The sequence below is a fragment of the Eubalaena glacialis genome, chromosome 6 (assembly GCF_028564815.1).
Source record: "Eubalaena glacialis isolate mEubGla1 chromosome 6, mEubGla1.1.hap2.+ XY, whole genome shotgun sequence".
Taxonomy (NCBI): domain Eukaryota; kingdom Metazoa; phylum Chordata; class Mammalia; order Artiodactyla; family Balaenidae; genus Eubalaena; species Eubalaena glacialis.
Window position 1 is genome coordinate 67,638,872 of NC_083721.1, and position 24,617 is coordinate 67,663,488.

General features: G+C 42.6%; 1 long non-coding RNA gene across 2 annotated transcripts in view; it reads right to left on the bottom strand.

Moving 5' to 3' along the window:
* Nucleotides 1-2,274: 2,274 nt before the first annotated feature.
* Nucleotides 2,275-24,617, bottom strand: part of LOC133093355 (uncharacterized) — a 41,063-nt gene continuing 18,720 nt past the window's right edge. Inside the window, exons 1-3 of one of the 2 annotated variants that reach the window (XR_009701264.1) lie at nucleotides 16,252-16,376; nucleotides 6,935-6,985; nucleotides 2,275-2,386 (exon numbers count right to left, since the gene is read on the bottom strand). This is a non-coding gene — a long non-coding RNA (uncharacterized LOC133093355). Of the gene's footprint in view, nucleotides 2,387-6,934; nucleotides 6,986-16,251; nucleotides 16,377-24,617 lie in introns of those variants that run through there. The other variant, XR_009701265.1, reaches the window with a different exon arrangement.

Here is a 24,617-nt window from a genome sequence, read left to right on the forward strand (position 1 = left end):
CCTTAATATTTTTTTAATGTCTGTAGGGTCTGTAGTCATATTCCTCTTTCATTCCTGATATTGGCAATCCCTGCCTACTGCCGGATTTATCAAGTTTTATTGAGTTTTTTGTTTCATTGATATTTATCTATTGGTTTTCTGTTTTCAATTTCATTGATTTTTGCCCTTATCTTTATTTTTTCCATTCTTCTGCTGTTTGGGGTTGATTTAGCTTATCTTTTTAAAAGTTTCTCAAGGTGGAAGTTTAGATTGTTGATTTGAGAACTTTGTTCTTTGCCAATATAAGCATTTAATGCTATAAATCTCTCTCTAAGCAATGCTTTAATTGCATCCACAAATTTTGATGTGTTGTATTTTCCTTTTTTTTCAGTTCTAGATATTTTCTAATTTTTGCTTTAGAAAAGTATTTTAAATAATTCAAGAGGAGAAGAATACTCTCATATTTACCTATGTATTTGTTATTTTTGTTGCTCTCTCTTCATTTCTGATATCCCAAGTTTCCTTCCTCTGGTATCATTTTTCTTCAGTCTGAAAGACTTCCTTTAGCAATTATTTTTGGGCAGGTCTGCTGGCTCTTAGTTTTCCTTCATTGAGAATGTCTTTATTTCACCTTCCTTCCTGAAAGTATTTTTGCTGGATATAGAATTCTGGCTTGACAGTGTTTTTTCTTTCTTCACTTTAGGAATGTTGTTCCACTTCCTTCTGTCCTCCATAGTATCTAATAAGAATTCCAAGTCCTTATTAGAACAAGTTTAACTGAACAAGTTTAAGTTCAGTTCTTAAACTTGTATGCTGTTTGGAGTCAGCATGGGCATGGGCATATGCACTTGGAAGTGAGCCCAAGAATTCATAAGCAACTTTATGGGGTTGCTTTCCCAATCTCCTCCCTGTGGCAATCTCTTCAGTACTTTCTGGTTACCTGGAATTCTCCATCCAGAAAGTTGGAGCTTTTTATTGACTCTGTTGCACAATTTTTGCAATTACACTGATGTCCAGGATCAACCAGCAGGAGGACAGAGAGAAAACAAAAAGCAACAGGGGTCTGTCCCACACAGATGATCACAGCTCCTCTGATCAGAGACAAAGGTTCCCCTCCCTCAGCATTTTAGAATCCTGCAGGTCCAACCGTCACTACAGATGCTGCCACTGCCACTGCCACCATGGGATTTCTTAGGGGCTGGCGTGTGAGAGAATGGAGAAAAGAAAAAAGGTGGGTTTCCCCCACTCTCTCAGAGCATTAGGAGACTCTTCTCTGTTCTTTGAGCCAGAGCTAGAGGGTTTCTCCTGGAGCTCCCTCTGTGCAGATACCCACATTCAGGTTTTATGCTGCTTATTGGAGCAAAACAATGACAAACTCACTACCAGTTTGATGGTACTTCAAATTCTAGTCCTCTTCCCCAATCACCAACTACTATTTAATTTTCAGAGTCCTCAAAAATCTGCTCTATATATTATGTCCAGGTTTTTTGTTTTGTTTTGTTTTAGCTGCATCCATTGTGGAATATGTGGAATACTCCACTGTACCTGGAATTGGAAAATTCTATCTTGTTTGAGCCACTGAATTACTGTTGGGTCCCTGGTTACAGCAGCTAGGCCTATCCTAACTTACTGAGTCAATTCCACAATTCCTTTGTTCTTGCAATGCATCTACTCTGCAATCCTTTAACCTTGGATCAATCCTAAAATCCACCTATCTGCCCCCTACACCCAGAATGATGAGCTGGGCTGGAGAAAATTCATCCAACCATGTGGGCTGGTGGCCTTTCACTTGTTAAATATCTCTGCCCAGCTCTCTCCTGTTCTTCGTAGAAATTACTATTAATATTTGTCTTGGACCTTTATTGCTATCCTTTCACTCTCTCAGCAGATGTCTTTACCTCCTATGTCTTAGAGAAAACTAGGTGGCTTCTTACTGCTCACCTATAGATGTGTCTTCCCTTCTGTTTTAAATAGGCATCCCTCTTTCCCGCCTCCTGTTGAAGGAACTAATGCTTCTTATGCTCTGGATCCTATCTCCTCCTGCCTTCTCAATATTATCCATAAATTATTATCCCTCTTTCTTCCATCTTCCACTTGTCTTCTCCAAGGGCTCCTATACTTCAGCATATAATATGGAAAGTCTTTATCTTATCTCAAATATTGCAAACATCTCCTAATACTCCTTCTGCATTAGTCAGATTAGTTAGATTAAGGTAATCTAACAGTGTTAACAATATTTGGATCTCTGACGCTTAACACACACACAAATTATTTTTTTACTCATGCAAAGTTCAGTGTAGGTGTTCTTGGTTGGGTGGCTCTCCTGGGCACCTCTTCTCTGACTCAGGGATCCAGGTTCCTCCCATCTTGTGACACAACCGTCTTCACCATGAGGCCTCCAGGGCTGCTGTGGAAGGGAAGACAGTATGAGGTAGATTCACTTAACCACCTTGGCTCAGAATGCCCTATACACTTTTACTCACATTCCTTTAGCCAGAGCTAGCCACATGGTTCCACCTGGAAAGATCTAGGAAATGTTGACACTCGTGGAGCAAATGCTTCCCTGCATCATGAATATTCAGTAGTCAGCCAACTATTTCAGCCACACTCCTTACCTCTGATCTTACCATATATCCATCCACACGGAATCTATCGTGGCCTTCTTACCACAGATCTGATCATGTCACTTCCCCGTTTAGCACCCAATTACTGCTGACTGCCAACTGAATGAAATCCAAACCTTTTATCAAGGTATTCAATACCATTTAGGATCTAGCCCTTCCAGCCCTATCTCCTATAAGGTCTTGTCTTAGGCATTAGTCCCATCAAACTGCTTCTAATTCCCAGTTATTGGGAACAAGTTACAATTAGTGTTACTTGCCTCTTTACATTAGCACACACTCTTCCATCTTTCTGAAATGTCCTTCTTTGCTGTATCTAGTGGGAAAATTTCTACCTCTCCTTCAAAACTTGTTATAAGCATCTTCCTCTGTGAACCTTTTGTAGCCTTTTTTTTTTTAAATCTTAGTTTGGCCTTGCCGCGGGGCATGCAAGGTCTTAGCTCCCCCCACCCCCATCCCCGACCAGGGATCAGGCCTGCGCCCCTGCAGTGGAAGTGCAGAGTCTTAACCACTGGACCACCAGGGAAGTCCCTGTAGCCCTCTGTTTTAAGTAGAGTTGATCATTTAGTTCCTTTGTGCCACAACTGAGCATCAGCAAACCTCCATGTAGTACCCATTTCACTGAGTTGAACTTGTATTTTTATTTACCTGTCTCTCTTCTTTTAAACTATGAGCTCCTTGAGAACTGGGACCATGACTTACTATCTTAGTAACTCCAGCGCCTAATACAGTGTCTGCCACATGATGGATGTTTAACAAATGTTTCATGTAATGCATAATTAAATGAATGAATAAATGATGTACAATTTAAAATATTTCTTACACTTAAATTTCAGTTTAGTGTTCATTCAATATTTAAAAGTTCTTGGAGAAAGCGATGGACTTGTGCTATATTTACTGTATCTTCTTTTAATGAAGAAGAATGGCCGGCATTAAATTAAAGCCTTACAGATATACACTAACATAAATTCTTGATTTGGTGAGGGAAGCTTCTTCACACTCAATCAAAAAAGTTAATGAAAATAATGCAAAAATGAGCTGAAGCTACAAGGAGGTTACAGTGACTGATTCTTACTGATGCAGAAATAATACTGAATGTTTCAATTCTGGGAAGTCAAAGAGCACGGAGAACAGTGATAAGACTGAGAGGATTTGGGTGATTGAGATGAAAAGTGTGAGGAAACAATTATTTCAGTCTGTAATATAATCATGAGAGGTGGGTGGGGCGCAAGCATACTTTCCTGAACTTTTTCCTTCTGAACCATGAAAAAACAACTCAATTAGAGTTAATATACATTTTGAATTAACTGTATTTCATTAATAATTCTTCAAAAATCATTGTTCATCTATGTTATATATACCATCTCTTAATTACCTAGACTGTTCAGTTAATCGGCTCATCATTCCATCTCTGACCAGTCTACATGAGTGAAGTCACTGTACCTTCAAAAACAATAAATAACAAACAAAACCCCCCAAAACCAAATATCCTGATGCCCATGTTATCTCTTCTGAACCATAATCAGTTATTGCCATAATTCAGGTGGTCTCCAGCTTGATCTGTGCTGAAACTTTGCCACCCGGGGGGGTGGAGGGGAGTCAGTGGGGAGCTGGAGTGAGGCAGGAATATTCTCTATCAAATGGAGTTAAGAATCAGGAGAACTGTCCCAGATAAAGGACTGGTGCAGAGCAGGAAAGGAGGCTGAGACAGTCTCAGTCCTCATTTCTGATATCAGTTTTGGCAGAATATGGAAGCAACAGTGGGAGGTCTCCCTCTCCATGAATTTGGAGATCAGGGACATAAGGTCACCTTCTGAGCTGAACTAGTAAAATTCACAATGGATGTGGTTAGTCACCTGTGGGAGTAAAGCAAGAGACTGTCTGAAATGTGTGGCTCTCAGGAAACTCCAATCAAGGGAGGCAATCCAGATGTAATCAGAGGAAGGCAGGTCCAGAATGTGAATGTCATTTCGTAGAAGGTATTTAATCAACTGAATTGTACAATGCCTGGGGGAAGACTATATGAAGGTGGGTGAGGGTGTGGGCAGAGGGGAAGTGGTCACCTTGGACTACAGGAAATAAAAACCCAAGGCATCTTAACTCGGCAGTGCACACCCAAGCCCTATGCCAAGGAGAGACCCTGCCTTTTGTGGTTGCTATGGGACAGGAGCGCCTCTTCTGATCTCTCTTCAGTATCCTGTGTTCATTCTGATCCTGGGACTGGCTGCCCTGGGTAGTGGACATAAGCTTTTCAGTCCCTGGGAAGAAATGTCTCCCACTGTAAACTTGTACTATGGCTATGAGTAACCTCATGGATTTGAGTGATTCAAGTGACCCTGGATTCTGAAAACTTCTCAAAACCTGATGAGAGTAAACACTGGAATTTGGAAGGTGGTTAGTTCCTCAAGGGGATGCTACCCATGAGACCTCCTGGTAGGCAGCTACAGCCTTCTTCCAGGAATGCACCGACCTCCTCTTCAGTCCTTTTCTGCCTTCCATGGACAGTACCACAGTATCCACTTAGGTCAAAGATTCTCAACCTCATCAGATCCAATGACCTATTTTTAAGTGAATGTTTTGTTAGGTCCCATTTATTATTCTGAAAAGAAATTCACAAGTTGTAAACCTCCTATACACATTTCTAAAAGTCAATACAATGTCCTAACTATAAAGATAAAGAAAAATTACTGGTAGAAGAGGAATAATTTATAATTAAATAATATGTACTGGAGTGTATTAATATTTAGGGATGACTAACTAGCAGGTAGAATGAAGCAGTTGCTTTGAGATCCGAGTGAACGTGACAGAGACAAATGGAGACAGAGACACGTGTGCGGACAACTCAAATAACAAGAGCAAATTGCTGGCAGCAAAGTGCTTTTCTGAAATTGTGACTACTGTTGGTAAAGTTCTGAACAAATACAGTGCAATCTTCTCTTCCTTTAAAAATGCCTAGGAGGTGTTTGCAGAAAAGTCAGTGTATATTAAAATATGCAGAAGTAACTTGTATTTCCAAGTAAAATGGGATTGAGTTTCACAGCCAGATAATTATAAACAGGTTTTTCCACACAAATGTCCAGTGTGACTTTTGAAGGTTGCACAGGACACACGACCCTTGTTGGTGTAGTGCCTGTGCTGCACATGATCAAATAGCCAGCATCCTTGGTTCCTCTCCATAAATGTCATTAGTGCCCCTCCTAATAATTGTGACAATCAAAAATGCCCCCTGGGGTTTCCAGTATATCTCCTAGGGGGTGGTAACACTCCTATTGAGAGACACTGACTTAAGTGAACAGGAATCAATATGAGGGTCCAATAAGGCAAATGTGCTTTCCTATGGCACAGTCATTCCATGAGCTGGCATCACAGATCACCCCATGGTGGAAAGAAGGGACAAGGGTGGATGAAAGTTGGGTAGAGTACCTAGTGCTAGAGGAAGAAGCAGAAATCCAGGCAGAACAATAAGTCAGAACTTATGAGGGGAAACCAGGATAACAGTTCACCTCTGGGACTTGGGCCAACATACAGAGAAAGGCCAACAGAGAGAGAACTGTGGTCCTGGGGCCACAAGGGTACCCAGGTTTGTTCTTGGTGCCAGATATCGCAGACCTGGCTGAAAGGGAAGAATTTAGGTCAACGTAGGAGCCCAAAAGTAGTGACTTGGTTCCTAGAATGTGGGTCTGGGAATGTGACATTTCCAAACTCCTTATGCATAGCCTCAGCCAGAAATGACTCAATGTCAGGCATGGGCTTAAGTCTTCTCAGATAGTAGCAGCTGAGAAGAAAGCGAAGGCAGGAGAGACCAACAGCCACAGTTTCTCAATGCCATGTGATTGAAGAGGGTATGTCTACACAACTTTTGATTTTCTTACATTAGAGTATTTTTTTGTCCTCACTTAAACACATATGAATCAACCCATTCTTCAAACAAAAATATATGTTCAAGAGGACAAGATTTGGGCATTCACAAACCATTCCTCACGCCGCCCCTACATCATCTATCTGTTGCTTTGCTGTGGGTGGACATAAAACAGCTGCCTGGAACTCAGATTTGGAGTCCATTTCCAAAAGTGGGGTCATAAAGGCGTGGACATAAATCGCAGCAATGCTTATACTGAATACCACAGTTTACAAGGGTAAGTACATAACTGCCTGGAGCCCAGACCAAGGCCAGCCCTACAACCCATGCTTTGTGACTCAGGAGCAAAACAACACTCACACAAACCAGATAGTCCCCAAAGACCATCTCAACAGGATGATGCCTCATCTCCCATGACTGTTCCCAAGCTCCCATCCAAGACCATTATCTAATCTCTGCTCAGGATTCAAATTACCTAATGTTTTTACTTCATTGGATTAAGCAGGCTCCTTTGTGCATACAGTTCCTGAAAAAAAAAAAAAAAAGATGTTCTCATTTCAGTTACCTCCCTTTCAGAGGCCTTATTACTTCATCTGTCCCACGTTCATTATAGTGGATGGTCATGAGAACAAGTTCAGCTGTATAGTCCTTGATGGAATGTATTAGCAAAATTGAGTCTTAAAAAGAAAGAGAGAGAGAGAAAAATAAAAGCATTCTGTGCATGAAAAGAATTTTCCATTTCAGCCTGTAAATTGAGGGAAGAGACTAAAGAAATTATCTGCTGTTATAAAATATTCAAGGAGACAGCTGGCAATATATTTTTTTCTTCCAGAAGCTTCAATCCAATCATGGTTAAGGTATTGCTGAATTACATACCTGAGGTCCCAACTCATTGTGCTGACCTCTCACTTGTTCTCTGATACCTTCCATCCCTCCACTCTTTCCCACTCTCTCCTGATGCCTCCTATTTCCGTATATACACCACCCTCCAAGCCTATCTCTGTCCCTAGCTTTTGAGCATATGCCTGGGTAGATTTGAAGGCCGCTTACCTTTTGGTTGTTCCCTCGGTGCCACTGACCAAGGATTTGATTATCTGGTAGTTTAAGATCTGAGATGCCACCAGAAGTAACTCTGGACAAGGCACTCTATGAAAAGGAAGAACATCTGCATGTATGTGCTAATATATTTCTCTGTGCTTTTTCCTATATGAATGTGTCCTTAGGATTTTCTTCCTGTGTGTATCTCAATTTAAAAACCTAAATCCAGCATGTATATGTATTGTGGATTCACTTTGCTGTACAGTAGAAACTAACACAATATTGTAAAGCAACTATATTCCAATAAAAATTTAAAAAAAATAAAAATAAAAACCTAAATCCAGATCCACTTCCCTATTCAGAAAGCTTTAATGGTTCCCTGCTGCCCACAAAAATCAAGATCCTCTGTGATTTTCCCCCAACACACTTTTTCAACAATCAATTCCTTTAGCCACAATGAGAGAAGCTGTATAAAGCGGTGGCTGGATGTATAGCCTTTGGGTTCAAATCCCAGCTCAGTCACTTATAGTTTGTATCCTCAGGTGAGTTACTTAAACCTCTCTACACTTCAGTTTCCTCAACTGTAAAAGTGGCTTAATAATAGAAATAGTTTAAATTGCATGAGAATCAAGAGAATTAATAAATATTAGTTGCTGAGAACAATGTCTGATACATGATAAGCATCATCTACTATTGTGATTATTATTACTCACTACCCTCAATACACTTGTATTTTTCTATTTTTGTACCTTTTCTTACAGTTGCCAATTTCTGAAATGCTCGTCCCTTCTCTCCACTTCCCATCCTTTAAAGTCCTGATCAGATTTTTCCTTTTCCCCAGACTTCCCTGGCCTGTGCAGTTCATGGTGTTCTTTTGTGCACCAATACGCAAATTATCTATTCCAATAGTGTTGCAAATGGTCATTTGTTGCTTCATGGCACTTCTTGTATTGCTGCTTTATAATATAATCCAAATATAATTTCACCTGGTCTCCCCGAGTTGGCCTGTGAGTCCTTTGAAGGCAAGGACTCAGACCAGTTTTTGTATAGAGCTCAGCACCTGGTAGATTGCCTTCCCAATTATAGCTGAATACAGATCTGTTTGTTTGACTTGATTGATCTGCAGATTGAATACAAGTTTGCTGGATGCTTTCAGAAGTGGTGGGCTAAAGGGAGTGCAGAAGAGTTGGAACCTTAGTTATTCACTTGCAGAACATTTATGAAGTGTCTGTGCAAGGCTCTCCACTTCCACCTTGCACCTGACAGGGTGTCACACCCACCTCTAGGAGGCACCAGGACTGTCTGATTAGTGGATGAGATCAGGTGCTGTGTTTGGCCAGAGGGTGCAGGCTTGGTAACCAGAAAGGCTTTTAGAATAGCAATTTGGGGGGATGCAGGGAGGCAGAGACAGAGTTCCCAGTCCTGGCTGTAACATCAAGGGTCTCCTAAAGAGCAGCTGCTTCCGCAAAGAAGTTTTGCAAATTCAGATCTTCCTTGCTTGGTTGTTCAGAGTTGCCCATGGCTGGAGACTTCTGGCGTCTAAAAGGGCCAGGGTCAGATAAGATAGGAGAAGAGCTAGCAAGGCATGGTATTGGGTCAAGACTTCTGGATTCTAGTCCAGGTTGTTTCACTAACTTCCTGGGTGGCCTTGGACACTTATATCATCACCATACTCTTAAGTTCCCTCATCCGTCAATGAGGGTGTTGGATGAACATGTAATCTCTAGCGTGCATGTTATCTCTAATATTCTATCACCTTAGGAGTCTTCTCATAGTGGAGTCATTGGTAGCTACCAGGGGAGAGACAGAGACCTCCTTCAGCTGGAATTAAGATTCTTCTGGGGGGTTCCCTGGTGGCGCAGTGGTTGAGAATCTGCCTGCCAATGCAGAGAACACGGGGTCGAGCCCTGGTCTGGGAAGATCCCACATGCCGCGGAGCAACTAGGCCTGTGAGCCACAACTACTGAGCCTGTGCGTCTGGAGCCTGTGCTCCGCAACAAGAGAGGCCGCGACAGTGAGAGGCCCGCGCACCGCGATGAAGAGTGGCCCCCGATTGCCGCAACTGGAGAAAGCCCTCGCACAGAAACGAAGACCCAACACAGCCAAAAATAAATAAATAAATTTATTAAAAAAAAAAAAGAAAAGATTCTTCTGGCCAGTGGAGCTCAACTCTGTGAGCCCCGAGGATATGGGATGGTCTTATTTATTGGGAGTGGCCCTGCTTGCAACAGTCTTGGAATCCTTCTCCTTCCCCACCAAATCTGGGAAAGTAAGGACTTGGGATATAGGATAATGAAGAGATGTCAGAGTAATAATGGGGCAAAGGTCTTAAGTTGGGGCCATCCCTGTTTATCAAGTCGATTGTCTTCACCTCTGGATTATCCCTGAGTGTTCCCTCCTTGTGGTCCTGACAAAAGGACTGAAGTCACAGTCACTGATGAGGGTAGGGGTCTAGGGACATGAAGCAAGACTGCACTGAGGTTAGGTGCCAAGTGTGCACAAGTGGTCACAGAACCCACACAGGCCTTGGGCTCAGCCCTATTGGTTCATTCCCCAGACCCGCCCATCCCTCCTGCTGGCAGAAGGCACTCTCTCCTTCCAGTCACCCAGATGTCCTTGGCAGCTTTCCTCAGATGCTCTGGCTGCTCCTGCCTCAGCACTCCTTTCCCTCTCAGCTTTAGCTCAGAGCAGACCCTCTCAAAGTAATTCACCTCTACTCCTCAGCTAAGGCAGCCAGTAGGTCTTCTTTACTTACATCAGCCTCCTGAGGCATGAGATCACTGAGGCCATGTCTCTTTGTACCTATGAGCCCATCTTGTGCCTGGAAAATCATGCCGAGGAGAGGATATTGCTGTTGCCATCAGGGGAAATTGTGCTGTATTCTAGGACTTGGGGAATAGTCTGGCAATCAGATTACTGTCTAGGGCAGAACTAGTACAAGGATAATAGTTCTTTTGGGACAAGTGGTCAAATGTGGAAACATACATCTGTCCCATTTATGTATTTCACATTCTTACTCTGTTTTCCCTCTCCTGGCAATGCAACAGCCCCTGCTAGGTGCTTGGCTCTGTGACACTTGCTGGAGGGGTATAGGAGGGAAGAGAAAACACATGGCCTGAACCTCCAAGGAGTTTGCAATCTGGACAGAGAAACAAGGCGTTCACACATTTGCAAGAGTTCATAGGGTGGTCGAGAGTAAGGGGATTTTACCAGGGGTCCATGTTGAGCTTAAGCATCTAAGAATCCCAAGTTCATTTTTCTAGATAGATGATCCATAATTATCCTATTTCAAAAGCACACTAGACCCTCCCCCACAAAAGATGAAGAACTGAGCTCAAGTTAGCAGACCTGGGCTGGAGTCCTGGCTTTCCACTTTCTGTCTGTGTAATAACACATTATCTAACCTCCTTGATCCTCAGTTTCTTAATCTCTAAAATAGGGAGAATAATTTCTGTCCTACCTGTCTCATAGCATGGTTGTGAGGATCAAATGAGGCAAGCATGTGAAAGTGCTTTATAAATCATAAAGCACCGTACAGGTAAAAGGCATCGTTAATATTTAAAACCAAAACACAAGGCCATACAGAATGAGAGAACATAGAGTTTATGGGAACCTAAGAGACGTTTGCACAAATATTTTCCTCTTGCAGATAATGAAATCAGACCCAGAGTGGATAGGTGGCCCAGGGACAGACAGCTAATCTGGGACACAGCCAAGACCAGAGGACAGCCTCCTCAGGGCTCTGCGCTGGAACTGCAGGGGGAGCCAGGCAGCCAGCGCTCAGCAGCGCTCTCTGCGTCTGTGCTCCTGGGGGCCCCGTCTGCTGCAGGCTGGGCTTCCTGCTCCCTCAGCCACGTGGACAACACTATCTGGCTAATCGTGGACTTATTCACCTCCTCACTCTACTCTGCTCCAACCCCTGTTTCCATCCCTTACCATGCAGCCAAACCCTATAAAAATGGTTTCCAAGAGGAATCTGTGTTTCCTCTTACATCACCACCAAATAACTTCTGCCTCTCTGGAAGAGACCCAGAGATAAGGTGAGGTCGGCTTATGTGCAAAAGTGAGAGGCCTGGTAGCCAATCCAACTATTGCAGACAGAAGTTTTGTGAGCAAGGACTCTGAACAACCATTTGCCAAGATGGCTCACATCTTTGCAGGCAAAGATTTAGGCACAAGTTTTGAAACAAATAACACAGGGGTGGCTTGATAGAAGGGGCCCTGGCATGTTGGTGAAAGGTGGGCCAGTGGGAACCGTGGGCCTTTTATTTGTCTATTTCTTTCCAGCTGCTGCTAAAGGCCTCTAATGTTACATGAGTTCTTTTCTCTCCCAATCTAGAAGAGAATCTGGGGAGCCAAGTTCTCCAGGTCATGCCTGTGTCTACGCCGGGTGTCACCTGCAGCCCTGCAGAACACAAAGGCTGCTTCTTTGAATAAAGGCCTCTGGAGGAGGGTGCCCAGCCAAACTCTGTGACCCATTCTAGTGTTTAACTGTTGTCAAATCTTCAAAAGTGGGCCTTACAATGACCTTAAGATACCACCTTGGCAGTTTGTTTCCTCTGGTTCATACTGATTAGAGGTGGAGAACAGGCACTCACCAAGTTTTCCACTTAAAAGCATTCTTTTAAAAACTTGTTCATAATGCGCCCCCTTAACCTACACTTACCTAGACCTAATAATTTAAAAAACATTTTATGCGCTGACTAACTTGATTATAATCTTCTTCAACCGTTCTATAATCCCTGATATCTGACCCCCAGCTCTTCAATCCCACCCCCTGCAAAAACAAACAAACAAAAAAACCTCCCCCGCAGGGCTCCCCTCTCCTTTCTAGGCACCCACCTCTCTTCCCTTCCTAAGAACCTTTCCATCTTCAATTCACTAACATTTGAACAGCTGCACAAGCACAAAGTGTTTAATTTGGGAACAGTGTCTGTGGGAAGGAATGCTTTGTAAGTTTCCAAAGTAATGCAAAAGCTTAATTTAGAAAGTCATATAACAACTCTTTGGGTTCTGCAAGTCACAGAGATTATGGATTGCACTGCAGAGGCAACCTGCCTGATGATGTTAGCACTTTGTAGCACTGGGTTTTTCTGCAGCAGTTTCATTTTTATTCCTGTTCAGAGACGTAGTGGGTCAGTCCAATTGAAGCATTCACTCCCTGAGGACAGGGCCTATGTCTTGTTCAGCCTCTCTGTGTGGTCAGGGCCCAGCAAGGGCAAGCAAGTTGTCAGTGCCTTTAAATGTTGGATTGTATTGCCTGTCTGCCCTACTACTCCCTACTTTGGTCTTCAACTTGGTCCAAACAGGTTCTGGAACTAGGAAATGATAATGGTTACCAAGTATTGAGCAGGGCAGGAAGAGGGGTGATCAGATCATACCACCACAACCTTCCTTGGCTACAGGAGGCTGAAAGAAAGTTAAAGTGCTAAGATTAAAGAGTCTCATGTCCTACCTGATCTCATGTTAGAATCTGCCTCTCAGGGATACACATAATTAGGGTCTGAAAAATAATGAGAACCTGGATAGAACAGGATAAATCTGGACATAGGATGGGTCCTGGGAGACTCATCCTAATGAGGGTGCAAGCACGAAATGTAGAAACGAGGAGGACACTTCACCACCACCACCACAGTAGTCGCAGTACCTGGGGCTGGAACTGAGACAGTGCCTGCTGAGTGGCATTGCCCAGAGCCATCTGTATACAGTCCATGCTCAGGGCCCTCACTTGGCCTCTGTGGGGTCCAGGCAAAGCATCCTTTTGTAAGATGCTAGGGGTGCTTCTTGACTGTCATGGGATATTCTGGAAACTTAAAACACATACTCAGTTGCATTTCTTGAGTCCTCAGTGCCCAAAACGCCAGAAAAAGAATTTAAACTTTGTCCCCCAAAGGGGTCAGATATATACAGACTGTGTGATAAGCCAGAGGTCCCCTGGTGTCAGTCTGGAGAAAAAGAAAGACAATGAGGAAGATCCCTGAGAGAAAGTCACCATGAGCGAAGATACTCTGGCAGAGTAGACCAGGTCCAGCTGGAGCACCTGATATTGGAGGACAAGAGGTTTCAGGTAGAGTGCAAGGCTGAGCTCCTCACCAGTTTCTCACCTGGAGCCCCTCGACCCCAAATCCCAAGAGTTCCAGTGTGTTCTGGGCTGGGTCTTACTTAAGAAACGAAAAACTGTGTCACTATTCTGGACCTGAAACACCTTGTTGGGCTGGTCAGGGAGGGAGATGACCCCTGGAGGTCAATGGTTTGGGGGAGGTGGGCAGCAGCTTGGCAACAGCAAATGGACAACAGAGAATTATAGGATGGCAAGGGCAGCAGGCCTAGAGACAGAGACAGGAGAAGATACACAGAAGACATGACTGAACTGTAAGTGCTGGCAGGATTAGCCACTTTTGCTGTATAGCATATTTTAAATTCTGTTCAAAGTGTTAGTTTTTGCCAGATCTTAAAACCTTTCAGAGCTCAGTCTGCAGTAGTTTCATCTCCATTTATTTTTCTTTTTTTTTTTTTTTTTTTTTTAGTTTTTTTAGTTTTTGTTTTTTTATTTATTTATATTTATTTTTGGCTGTGTTGGGTCTTCGTTTCTGTGCGAGGGCTTTCTCCAGTTGTGGCGAGTGGGGGCCACTCTTCATCGCGGTGTGCGGGCCTCTCACTGTCACGGCCTCTCCCGTTGCGGAGCACAGGCTCCAGACGCGCAGGCTCAGTAGTTGTGGCTCACGGGCTTAGTCGCTCCGCGGCATGTGGGATCTTCCCAGACCAGGGCTCGAACCCGTGTGCCCTGAATTGGCAGGCAGATTCTTAACCACTGCGCCACCAGGGAAGCCCCCATTTATTTTTCATTAACATTTACTAGTGGGCCTAGAATGATAGAGAAAAAACAAGAAAGAAGCATAGGCAGAAACACATATTCAGAGGAAATGGGAATTACAGAAGGAGATACACACAGAGAGATACTGAGAGAGTTTGAGACAAGGGATTAGAAATAGAGGAGGACAGAGAGAAAGCAATTTGGGAGGGAGAAAAAAGAGGGAGAGACCTATTAAAATATCCAGGACCCAGCTAGTGTTCTGTGAGAAGCTAGCTGGGTCCCCTAGGATGAGAATCAGGCCGTCTTGGATTGAGCGTCCCAGGATTAAGAACCCAAGAGAAACCACAAAGGTTCACTGTTTTGTTTATTGGGAGATTTTGGCTCCTGGCAACCTGGGCGCTGGCATTCTGACACACTGCCCGAGCTCCCCCTGCTGGCGGCTCTGCAAAATCTCACCATCCGGCTCCAAAGTGGAATAGCATTACGTAAGTCTTTTCGAGGTTTGCCCGCCATTTTGTCTTTTTTTTACCTTCTTAAAACATTTTTTTAAAAAATTTAAAAAATTTCTCAAGTTCTTGGTTCTCCAAAGTCTGCTGTCTAATGCTGGGGTTTGAATTCCCTAACTGATTGCTACCGTCCTAACACCCAGTGAGGGCAGTCCTGGGAGACCCTTCCTAACAAGGGTGCAAGCGGGAGGCTGGCTGAGCAAACATTTATCGAACCCGTGCTACATACAAAGTGCTGTGGAAAGGCCTGAAGGGAGTTCATTTGGCCGTTAGCCTTCTCGCCTCAAAAGTGACTGCTAGAATTAAACTGGCCTTCTGGGTTTGGGGTGAGGGCACTCCCCTGCTTTCCAACAGAACCAACGGGATCGGCCTTCCAAAGTCCTGAGAAGAGCCTACTAGGGCAACAGTGATGGCCTCCCTCTCTCTTTTTTTTTCTTCTCTTTCTCCCCGTTTGTCTTCCCTGCATGAAGAAGAGGAATTGCTATGTGCAAAGCCCCTGGGACAGGAAGGAGAGAAACACAAGACTCCCCAAATACCAAACCGATCTCACTGCTAAGAATAACCTTTATCTCTGGGAGGAAAGGCAGAAGACCTGATTCTCTCTACTCTCTCTCCCAGGTGGAGTTTAAAGGGGCATCAGCACCCACTCATAGGAATACACTGAGCCCTGTCTTTCCTCAAGTGCTTAAGTTCTGAGTCACAAAGTCTGGAGAGGGGCAATGTGGGAGGAGAGAACTTGAGTCCAGAGGACCAGGGAAGGAGGTGAGGGAGGAGGCAAGAGGGAAACAGAGGGGAAGAGAAAGAACAGGACACGGGGATCTCTGTTACACCCCGAGCCCGGGGCTCTGCAGCCCCAAGCAGACTGACAGGGGTAATCAGACCCTTGGGGCGAGGGTGACCGTGGGGTGGGCAGTGGAGCCCCCACTCTGGCTGAACTTGAGGATCAAGTACTTGGGGGATGGGACAGATTTTCAGGCCTCTGGCTAGGATATATGCTCATAATAAGGAGCCCTCGTTCCTCCCCACCCCCCATCTACTCAGAGATTATAAACCCAAACCATCTCTCTAAAAATTAAGTTTTCTTTCATAAAAGTGCTGCGTTTCTCTCAAGGCAGAAAGCATAAATGTTCCTAAAACATTAGGTCAGAGGCATAGGGCTGTTTTCAAGGACTCTGGAATATCAGAAAGGATTCCCTTCCTTTGTTAACTAAAAACTAAACAGATTTTTACAGTTAACTGCATTGCAGAAAGCAGATAATAGCCCTCAGAAAAATGGAGTCACTTCTTTAGTCCCCTGTTCTGTCCTTACCCACTGTTTCTTTCTCTTATCCACCTTCCCTCCCCTAGCTTCTTCCTTTCCTCTTATCACTGGTTCAGACTTTTGCTCACACTGTCTTATGGTCTCCCCGGGCTCTGGCTTCCTTCCCCACTCACCTTTCACGTCCTCCTGCATCTGCTTTCCTGGCCAGAGTGCCCATGTGGAAGGAATAGGAAGAAAGGATTGCCAGGTCTGCTTGGGATCCCCAAATGCCTGATGCCCTGCAGCCTTCTAACAGGGCAAATGGATACCCTACAGAATGTGAGGAGAATCAGTCTCTGGGTCTTTCTTTACTCACCACTCAGTCTACAAACCACCTCTGGAAAACTACTGGCCAGTTAACGGCCCATAAATTGCACTATCTCCTATCTTGAACAGCCCTTTTCCACTTCTACCATAGGAAAGCATTTTAGTGACTCATGAGTCAATATAAGCAGAAGGGCCTGGGCAGGCACTGCATAAATACAAATAATGGTTATTTATCACAAATGAAAGTGGCTCATAAATATAACCGAAACTGGCCCAGTTCTGCTACTGTTGAATAAAAGGAAAAACCCCACAAACATCAAAAAATAAAAAATAAAAGAGGAATGCTCTGCAGAAGAGGTCATTTCTTCGTACTTCTATAGCTAAATAAATTGTAGCAATTTCCAAAATGCTCCTGGAGAAGAGATGATTTTAGAAGAAACCTCCTCAGTGGCTCTGTGGTGTGAGTCTGGGCTGCCCGCGACCAGCAGAGGGCAGACTTCAGTTATAAAAAGGAGCCTTCAGAGTGGATGGAGGGGAAAGGGCAATTTAGGATTCCAAGGTTGTAAACTGCTTATTCCATGATATGCATACCATCAGAGATCATAGTCCAAGATTCTTGACAGGATATGAGGGACTAGATTTCAAGGAATCGGTTATAAGCACAGAATGACATAACTGTAAATGTTCCTTTGTTTATAAGAAAAGGCTGGTTCTGCATACCTCCTCTGGGTGCTGCAAGCTGCTATTAATTGTGAGCCACTGCAGTGACTTGTCCCCATTCTTGTCTGCCACAGTCCTTCAAAGCTGCATATTGTTTAGAGTGGAGATGTTTGGGCTTTGTATCTGACTTGGAAAAGCAGGTGCTGTGTCCAGGACTTGGTGAAGAAGTTCCTGCTATTGGTCATTCCCTTTTGTTTAATGAACATAGAGAAACCTGTTCCCTGGGAAACAGATAAGAATGACGACCATTAGAACTGTTTCTTTAAGATTTGAGCCAGCCTAGCAACTCCACTTCTAGATATATATCCAAGAGAACTGAGAACATATGTCCACACAAAAACTTGGCAGGAATGTTCATAGCAGCATTATTCATCATAGCCAAAAAGTAGAAACAACCCAAGTGTCCACTGACTGATGAATGAATAAGCAAAATGTAGTTTATCCGCACAATTGATTATTCACTCAAAAAGGGGGGAAGGACTGATACATGTTACAACATGGATAAACCTGGAAAACTTCATGCTAATTGATAGAAGCCAGTCACAAAGCACCACATATTGTGTGAGTCCATTTGTATGAAATGTCCAAAATAGGCAAATTCATGGAAACAGAAAATAGATTAGTGGTTGCCAGGGGCTGGGGAAAGGGAGGACTGGAGAACGACTGTTAATGTGTCTGTGATTTCTTTTTGTGGGGTGATAAAAATGTTCTGAAAATAGACAGTGGTGATATACAACTCTGCAAATAAACTAAAAACCACTGAACTGTATACTTTAAAAGGGTGAATTATATCTCAATAAAACTGTTATTTAAAAAAAGATTTTGAGCAGGGTAGATGTTATAGAGGGAAACTCAGAGCAGGAAATAAGGAGAATATAAAGAGAATATTTGACTCTAGGAGAGCCAGTCCTATCCCCAAGCTAAAAAATATTTTGAATGAAAACAGTAGATTTAGTGCAGACTGGAAATAGAGGTAGCCCAACTCACTATAGGAAGCAAGGAGAATTATCCACAAAGTGGAACTGACCCTGCATCTTCTCCAACTGCCTAACTTGTAAAGGGTTGAACCTCTTTGATCATGCAGTCATGGTAACATGGGTGCTATTTCACTCAAGGCAAGAGGGCCACCTTTGTGTTGATGTCAGGGTGACCCCCTGTGTTGAGGGAAATAAGGGAGAATCACACACCTTGGGGCACAGTAACAAGAAAGACTTCCCAAGCTCTCAGGAGCTGGCGAGGAAGGAAGGTGATAATACTTAAGTCACCAGCTCAGTTGCTAGGGGCCTCACAGTCACACCTGAATTCCAGGTGTATTATCAATAATGCCCACAGAGTCTAGAAGCTCGTACTTCGTTCCTCTTGTAGCCCCTGCACAGCATCTTGCAGAGCCTGAGCCTATAAGAACTCTTAGTAAGTACTTGAAAAAAGTGGAGGAATGAACAAATAGATGAGCACACAAGTGAAAAGGCCCAGTGATGTGCCCTAGGATGGCTGGGGCCATGGCCAGGTATGGCCTTGGTCAACACATGAGTCAGAAAGACAAGAAGAAATGACTTTATTCACCCACTCTTTATCAGAAGGTAAAGATGATTCACAGATCACTGGGCCTGCCTTGTTGAGTCCTGAAGCATTACGCAGGGCAAGGTCCCAGGCACATCTGAACATGTCCTTCTAGAACAGCATGCTTGACATGTCTTTCATTTCTCACCTTTATCCAATTCCTGGAGAGAAACTGTAATATGTTAATATCATTGTGTGCTAGCGAGTCAAAATTTGTTTCACTTCTAAGATGCACTGTGAAGAAACTCTATGAAAGTGTATGCCTTTTAAAATTTGTGTTTACTGATTTAAAACAAAAAAAGCACCTTCCAGTTCTGTAATTGCTTATGGTGACCAGGGAGAGGAATGATACTGGAGTATAATAAATATTTCCGAGCCCTGTGTTTTTCTCCAAGTCTGGCCCTCTGGGTGAATGTTAACGCATTTTAGGGAACCAGGGACTATGTCTAAGTATGTCTTACGAAACTTGCTTAATTACGGATTCCGCCAAGAGATGGGAACTCAGTAACTAATTATGTACCTAGAGCTTCAAACAGGCATTGGAACCAGAGCTCAAAACACTTCCAATTATGCAGTAAGGGGTTAAAAGCCACGGGCCAAATACCAATTGTTTTTAATAAATTATGAGTTCAGAAGTAGAAAGAATTAGATTTGGGAGTTGGGCAGATCTGGATTTAACACTTGGCTATTTCCTTCTGTTATTCCTTTAGGAAATGTGTATTGATCTCCTACTACGTACCAGGTACTGTTAGGCACTGAAAATAGAAGCACGAATGAGAGAGTCAGTCTCTATCCTCAGAGAGCTTACAGTCCAATAGCTACATAAAATACTTATCTTTAAAAAGTTGCTAAACCTCTCTGCATCCAAATCCGTAAGATGGAAAAAAAAGATGATTCCTAAATTTGAAAGTTGTAGGAAGGATTGAGTTGAATAACAAACAAAATGCCTAGGATATTGCATTTTAAAAAACGTTGCTTCTTTTTCTCTTATATACACCCACTGGTAACACTTCATCATTTGCTACCACACTCTACTGCTGTCTTTAATTGAACATTCATCAAATGGGTCAGAGCTTTGAATAGAAACCCCAAAGCAAGTCCATTAGGAAACAGTAAGCGTTGTAGTTGGGAATATGGGGGTTGGCGTCAGAGAGGTCTTCATTAGAAGCCAACTCTGCCACTTGCTGATTTGGGGCAAGTTATTTAACCTCTCTAAGCTTCACTTTCCTCCTCTGTAAAGTGGGGCTAAGAACCCTATCCTCATGGAGTTGTTGGGAGGTTAAATGAGAAAGACCAGAGTATATCACAAGTAGTAATAATAAACTGTTATTTGGTGAAATCTTTGTTACATGTCATATATGTGTGTTGATTTATGTATTGTGATGTTACAATTTAAAACACACTTTTAACTGTGGGCCGTGGTCCAAAAGAATTTAAAGCCACTGCTACTGCTTTAAGACATGATCTGTGTTGCCTGCGATTTAAAAAATCACACTAATTTTCTTTTTTAATTGAGATAAAATTGGTACATAACATTATATAAATCTTAGGTGTACAACATTATAAATCAATATTTGTATACACTATAAGGTGATCACTACCATAGGTCTAGTTACCATCCATTGCCATACAACTGATTCCCTCCACCCATTTCACCCTCCCCCTACAAACCCCCTCCCCTCTGTTATCCACCAGTCTGTTTTCTGTATCTGTGGGTTTGTTTTTGTTTTGTTTTGCTTGTTTTGTTTTTTAGATTCCACATATAAGTGAAATCACATGGTATTTGTCTTTCTCTGTCTGACTTACTTCACTTAGCATAATACCCTCTAGGTCCATCCATGTTGCTGCAAATGGCAAAATTTCCTTCTTTTTATGGCTGCATAGTATTCCATGGTGTGTGTGTGTGTGTGTGTGTGTGTGTGTGTGTATACATACACACAATGATGAAGTTGGCTATGATTATACTCAAGGTTCTAAGACACAATGTCTTTCTGAAGAGAAGCTGTATGTACACACACACACCACATCTTCCTTATCCTTTCATGCATTGATAGACACAGGTTGTTTCCATACCTTGGCTACTATAAATAATGCTGCAATAAACATAGGGGTGCATATATCTTTTCAAATTTGTGTTTTCGTAGTCTTAAGATAAATACCCAGAAGTAGAAGCATAGCTGGATCATATGGTAGTTCTATTTTTAATTTGTTGAGGACTCTCCATACTGTTTTCCACAGTGGCTGCACCAATTTACATTCCCACCAACAGTGTTCAAGGGTTCCCTTTTCTCCACATCCTCTCCAACACTTATTATTTCTTGTCTTTTTAATAATAGCCATTCTAACAGTTGTAATATCTCATTGTGGTTTCGATTTACATTTCCCTGATGATTAGTGATGTTGAGCATCTTTTCATGTGTCTGGCGGCTATCTGTGTGTCTTCTTTGGCAAAATATCTATTCAGATCTTCTGCCCCTTTTTAAATTGGGTTCTTTGTTTCTTGTTGTTGAGTTATGTGAGTTCTTTACACACTTTGGATATTAATTCCTTATCAGATATATGATTTAATTTGCAAACGTCTCCCATTCAGTATGTTGCCTTTTTGTTTTGTTGATGCTTTCCTTGGCCATGCAGAAGCTTTTTAGTTTGATGTAGTACCGTTTGTTTATTTTTGCTTTTGCTTCCCTTGCCTTTAAAGTCAGATCTTAAAAGAAAACATTGCTAAGATCAATGTCAAGGAAATTACAACCTATTTTTTCTCCTAGGAATTTTATGGTTTCAGGTCTTACATTTAAGTCTTTAATCCATTTTGAGTTGATTTTTGTGTATGGTGTAAGATAGTTGTCTAGTTTCATTCTTTTGCTTGTGGCTGTCCAGTTTTTCTAACACCATTTATTGGAGATATTGTCCTTTCCCCACTGTATATTCTTGGCTCCTTTGTTGTAAATTAATTGTTCATATGTGCATGTGTTTATTTCTCAGATCTCTATTTTGTTCCATTGATCTGTGTGTCTGTTTTTATATCATTTTTAATTACATATTTTTAATTACACACTCATTAATTCACTCAATAAATAGTTATTGAGCACCTACAAAATGCTAGGCACTGTTCTAGGCACTGGAAATACAGCAGTGAACAAAATAGACAAAAATTCCCGCACTTATCTGGCTTACCTTCTGGTGGGGGAACACTAGTAATATATAGATGAGGTACAAAATCTAGGAAATACATACGAGGAGAAAGGAAGAAAGGAAAAAAGAAAATGCAGGACATTCATAATCATACAACCCAGAAAAAAACAGTTAGCATTTCAGTTTATGGTCTTACAGACTTTTCTTCGTCTACATATGCCATTTATCTTACCATTTAGAGAACTTCAGGGTAATAGGTGTCACATAAATGTACAGGATGGATACTGACCAACATCCAGTCCTCTGAAGCATGTAAGGAGAGCCTTTGCTTTTCTCTCCATCCGCTTCCCTCCTCCCTCTTTCCTTTTATCCCACGGTGATCTCCACGTTGCTTCGTTTCTCTTTTCTATAGTAATTATACTGCCAGGTCCTCAGCCTTGAAGACAGAGACCTCTATCGTACATGAAATAGGCACAGTGCTGGCTGACCCAGAGCACTGGGAAGTTCTGTGTCAGGGTTCTGTTGAATATTAACTTTTAGTGACTTTAATGATTTAATCATTTTATAGATTAAAAAAAAATTGAGGTCCAGAGAGGTTGTGACTTATCCAAGGTCTCACAACAGGAAGTAGATCAGAAGTCTGACGTGCCTTGTGCTCCCTTGTGTGAGAGCCTTGGTTTGGCCATCTCCAACCGCCATGCATTTCAGATTCCTTTCTTATTGTGCCAATATATATATATTTTTAATTTAAAAATACTAAGCTGTTGTAGTTATGTTGTTGTTTTCTAGAAGGCACAAACTGGTTAGACTTATCCTGGCTTAAGAGACAATTAATTTAGCAATTCTCCTTGGATTTTGTGACTGCCATACTAAAAGTCGTAAATGTAATAAGAAATTGCACTTGGGTACAGCGATAAGAAGATAGAATGGGATCACTTCCAAAGGCAGTATTTATACTTGGAAGCCTCTGGCCCTCTCATTTACTTTAAAAAGCTATTTCATGAGGTAACTTTAACTTTAAAGACCCTTTTTTTTTGAAGGGGAGATGGTTTTTAGTAGAGCAAGGAACTTAAAATCAAGAGGTTTGGGCTCTAGTCCCAATTCTGCTGGGCGATCTTAGATTAATTTGAGCCTAAATTCCTCATTTGTACAATGTGAGGAGTAGACTAGACTAGAGATTTTCACACAGGGGTCAGTGGGGCCTCAGGATTTCCAAGACATCTTTCTGGGCCACACTGGGAGACCTACAGTGAGGCTCACTCACAGGCTGGGGCTCCAGAACCACACTGCCCTCTGTCCTCCTCCCCTGCCCTACTCAGAGCAGCATCCCTTTTATTTGCCTTATATGGGGAGAGTCTGCATAAGATTTTATTTGAAGGAAAGGTTCTGTTATTTTTTTAGTATTTAAATATCACCAGAACAGCTCGATGATCTGAAAGAATCTTTCTTGTTCTAACGTTCTAGCGTTTCTACGTTCAAAGATTGGCTCCTGATTTTTCTTTTTAGAGGTTTCTTTGCTTTTATGGATACAGTACACTCACCAATCACCCCTTAATTATGAATACTTTCTCTGCTTACCCTAGCTGACTGCTAACTATGGACTATGCTGGCTACAAAGATCCTGGAAATGAGCTTGTCTGGTAATCCTGCCCTAAGAGCGTTGTGACCAGCAGGGAAGAGCGTTTGCAGCAGTGCTCATTTGCTGACCAGGGATTTTATTTATTTATTTATTTTAACTTGTAGGCATTTGTTCCAGCCACTTTGGAAAAACAGTTCCAGAATTGTCCCCAGCCCTGGCCAGCACAGCAGCACCCTCATTTGTACGCTGCCACTTCTAGCAAAAGGCATCCTGCTATGCTATTCCTAACTGCTCCCCGCCGCGGTGAGCAGCTATGTAGATGGGATGTCACGTCCTCTCCTGCACATTTTGTTTTTCTGGCTGTCTGTCTCACCGTGTGCTCACAAAGTCGCCTCTGAACGCCAGCGATCTTTGGCTGCCACTGCAGTTGGGACTGAGCCAGGCGGTGCCAGCCCAGTCCTTCCTAGAGCACCCCAGCCCTTTCTGGTATGGATTTATTTCACACGCAATGTGGCTGCTTTGCCCAGAGTGGAGCAAGAGCAATTTCCTTTACAAAGAACTGATTTGGACTTTCATCTAAAATCCACTGGTGCTAAAAGCAGACCAAGATAAATCAGCATTTTTCACTCACTGCAGGTTGGTAACAGTCAAGAGCTTGCTGCCAGATGTGTAAAATCAGGATGTAGGATGGGGAAGGTGAACACTGATTCAGGGCCTGTTATGTATCACACTGAGTGTTCTTTACCTCATTTAATCCTTATAATAACCCTCCTAGATAGGTACTCTGATCTCTATTTGTTAGAGGAAGAAACTGAGGCTTAGAGAGGTAGAATAGCTTGTCTGACATACAGTTAGGAAGTGGCAGATGCAGGAACTGAACTTGTTCTATCTGGTACCAAATGCTGTGTTTTTTCCATTTCACCATGCTGCCTTCTTGATGAGCATGCTGACTCATTTGGGAAGTTATGTAAGCTTGTAAATCACATTGAGATTCCAGATAATGTGACTGCATAAAGAAGAACAAAGTATTGCCACGATAGCTTTGGAGCAGTGGCAGTGGAGGGAGGCACTCCCTTGCCTGGGAAGGATTATGCAAAACTGTTGAGGTGTAGAGGGCTGCACTAGCAGAATCCAAACCAGAAGCAATCACTTGTCCCTCCCCCTCCCAACCTGTTCTGTAAGTAAACAAGGTTTTAATGATACACATATGAATAAAGCTCTCTCTCCATTGAATTCACAATT